The sequence below is a fragment of the Rutidosis leptorrhynchoides genome, chromosome 6 (assembly GCF_046630445.1).
Source record: "Rutidosis leptorrhynchoides isolate AG116_Rl617_1_P2 chromosome 6, CSIRO_AGI_Rlap_v1, whole genome shotgun sequence".
In the NCBI taxonomy this organism is placed as follows: Eukaryota; Viridiplantae; Streptophyta; class Magnoliopsida; order Asterales; family Asteraceae; genus Rutidosis; species Rutidosis leptorrhynchoides.
In genome coordinates, this window is record NC_092338.1 from 295057899 (window position 1) to 295061083 (window position 3185).

Below are 3185 nucleotides of genomic sequence, written 5' to 3' on the forward strand. Positions count from 1 at the left end.
CCACGAGTTCACCACAGTTGTAACATCTAATACGGCTCTCCTGGTCACGTTCAACACCATCTCGACTCACCCGGACTCCCGACCTCTTCCCCGGTCACGTCCACATCATCTCGGTTTGAACTGTTCTACACCATCTCAGCTCATCCGGACCCCGACCTCTTCCCCGATCACGTCCACAACCATCTCGATTTGAACATCCATAGCCACAATGTATACACCGTGTGTCTTCTTCATTTCACAAACTTGTTCCAAGAGCCTTTTACACCACCCAAGAAAATAAGCCGAACACGCTATCACGTTTTCTTGTACCTCCACCGGTTAGTCTCTTTTTACGAACAAATTTACCTCACTCTTTTGACAACAACCTTTGATCGCTTCAACTTTTCTAGATTAATCTACTCAAAGAAATTCTTCCACCACTGATATTGCGTATTTCATCTATTATTTCTCTCGCAATATCGGTCATTATTTGGTCCGTTTGGATACGAATTGGAGTTATTTAGTTGATTTTGTGAAGATTCGAGTTTAGGAACCGAGAAGAGTTGATTTACGTATTTTGAAGACTTTTGGATACAATTTACATCGTGTAATCATAAGTATCAGTTTTTCTTTGAAATTACAAGTTGGTTCGAGTTTTAGTTGATTATATATAAAACAAGAAGTCAGAATTCAAATGCACAGCAATCCGCGGCACGGCTATATGGGGGCGCGGCGCGCCTATTAGTTATTATTGACATCAGACATTTTCAAAAGATAAGGTTTCAGCTCAAGTTAAAAGCCGCAGCACGGGGAAATATGGCTGCGACGCGGGCCAAAAGCAATTTTCAAGTCAGAAGGTTTGTTAAGAAAGGGATCGAGTTTTGTTCAAGAGCCACGGCGCGGGCTTTCTAGCCGCGGCGCGGGTCGAGGCGGCCAGCGAATTTTTGGAAGGTCTATTTAAAGCACGAATTTTTAACCTAATTCATTATCTTCCATCCAGACGAATTGCAGCAGCTTTTGGATGAATTTTGGTGATTTTTGGGGAATCTCAATATCATTCTAATGGTCCAATCATTCCGAAAACGCGTATCGATTCGTTCATCATTCAAGATCACTATTTTCATTAGGTTTAATTCTTTAACAATATAATGAATTCTCTTATTTATTTATTTATGATTTTGTTTTCAGCCATGATTGTTGGCTAAACTTTTAATGCTTGTCTAGATTAATAACCGAGGTTTTTGGATGTTATGATTTGAGATTTATGAACTCATGCATGTTTATTTCGATAGTTTGAATAAAAGATCGATTCTTATGTTTGTTTAACTTGATGATTACAATTGATTAGTGTATTTGTTTGATAAAGAGAACTCTTGTCAATTTAATATATTGATTTACAATTGGTTGTCTTAACTGATTGTTTGCTAACTGGACCAAAGTGGTAAATTGAATTCAAATGGATAAACATCATAGGGATGAATTGTGTAGAGCGAACGCAAAGACAATTGTTATTCAAATTTTTGATCTAGTTAATTAATTAGTCATAAACGAAAAGGTCTTAGGTGCCACGAAACCCTACATCTAGTAATTAGAGTTTGAGTACTTGCTAAAGAGAACTCTTGGCGGGTCGACTGAGTAATTTGCATGCATTGAGTCTTAAATCGGGCTAAAGTATAAAAACATCCATTATCGAGGGTAAAAGGTCTAGACGAACATTTCCACTCCATTTGATATCAAAACTATCTTAATTGCTTTCTTGTTTTAATTTTATAAGTCTAAAAACCAAAAATATTGTTTTTACTTTTGATCAACTCTTGATTCGGCTACTCGTTAAATTGCCACAAAAACCAATTATTCTCGTACTTTCATATTTTCCTAGATTAACTTAGTTTATTTTCATTAGATATAATTTTAATTCTCGCGTGTAAACTGTCCTTAGAATGATTTTGGATTTACCAACTTATATACTATTGCACGATCGGGTACACTGCCCGTTAGTGTGTATTAATCTTTGAACCGGTATTTACCATAATAATTTATAGATGCGATTTTACACATCAAGTTTTTAGCGCTGCTGCCGGGGACAGTTGTGTCGAAAATTAAGATTGTTATCTAATTGTTCTTAGTTGAGTCTTAGTTTGTTAGTTTATTTTTATTCTTAGTTTAATTTTGATTGAGTCGGTGCGTTTAATTAGGTTGTTAGTTGTGATTTTGCAGTTTACAGGTAGTTTATGCCAGATACTCGTTCGTCAAACGCAGAGTTAATTTTGCCTTATCCAGAACCAGAAAGAGTATTTTGGAGTCGTAATACAGACGACTCATCCGAGTCCGACACGCTGGATTCAGAAACAAATATTTTTGCTGCACCATCAACTAGCAACCCTGTGACTAATTTGGAAAGTTTTACCGATTCGGTTGGGTTTGAAACTCAGGACTCACCAGTTGTTCCTCCACCACTAGTGGTAACTAATACTCAAGTTGTTCCTAATATTCCGATTATACCAGAGGTTCCTGTAGTTCGTCAAATGGCACAACAAGGTCAGAGTATGGCAGAAAGAATGAAGGCCTCCCGAGTAGGCCAGGGTAACGCTATCGAGCTCCAGAAGTTACGCATGATTTTGAGATTAAGGGCCCCATTATCAGTTTGATTGGGTCAAAATTTCAGTTTGGAGGGGAACCACAAGAGGATGCTAACGAGCATCTTCGTATTTTTCTGTAGATTTGTGGGTTGTTCAAGTTCAGTAATGTCCACGATCATGTCATTTACTTGAAGCTTTTTCCATGGTCATTAAAAGGGGAAGCTATATTTTGGTAGGACAGTTTACCCGAGGCTACGATTGAGGATTGGAACACGTTGATGGAGAAGTTTTTAAGCACTGCGGCAAAGGCCACTCGACCTCAGCAAGAAATTTCTCACTTTCGTCAAAAGCCTAACGAGACTTTTTATGATGCTTGGAATCGATTCAGCCGATTGTTACAATCTTGTCCTCAACACGGGTTAGATACGTTTGCCAAGGTATAAACCTTTTACAAGGGATGTACCATCAGTACTCGTGTTACTATTGATCAAGCAGCAGGTGGAAGTCTCATGAACAAAACTGAACAGTAGGCATATGAGATAATTGAGAGGCAAGCTGAGTACTCTCATGAATGGCATGAGGATAATGATTTGGGTCGTTCTTCTTCTCCAGTCGCAGTAGCCGGTT

At 38.3% G+C, this 3185-nt stretch overlaps 1 non-coding gene across 1 annotated transcript; it reads right to left on the reverse strand.

Moving 5' to 3' along the window:
• Positions 1 to 2873: 2873 nt before the first annotated feature.
• On the reverse strand, positions 2874 to 2979 carry LOC139856515 (small nucleolar RNA R71). Its single transcript, XR_011761992.1, has one exon. It is a non-coding gene; the product is annotated as a small nucleolar RNA R71 (small nucleolar RNA).
• Between the last annotated feature and the right edge of the window lie 206 nt (positions 2980 to 3185).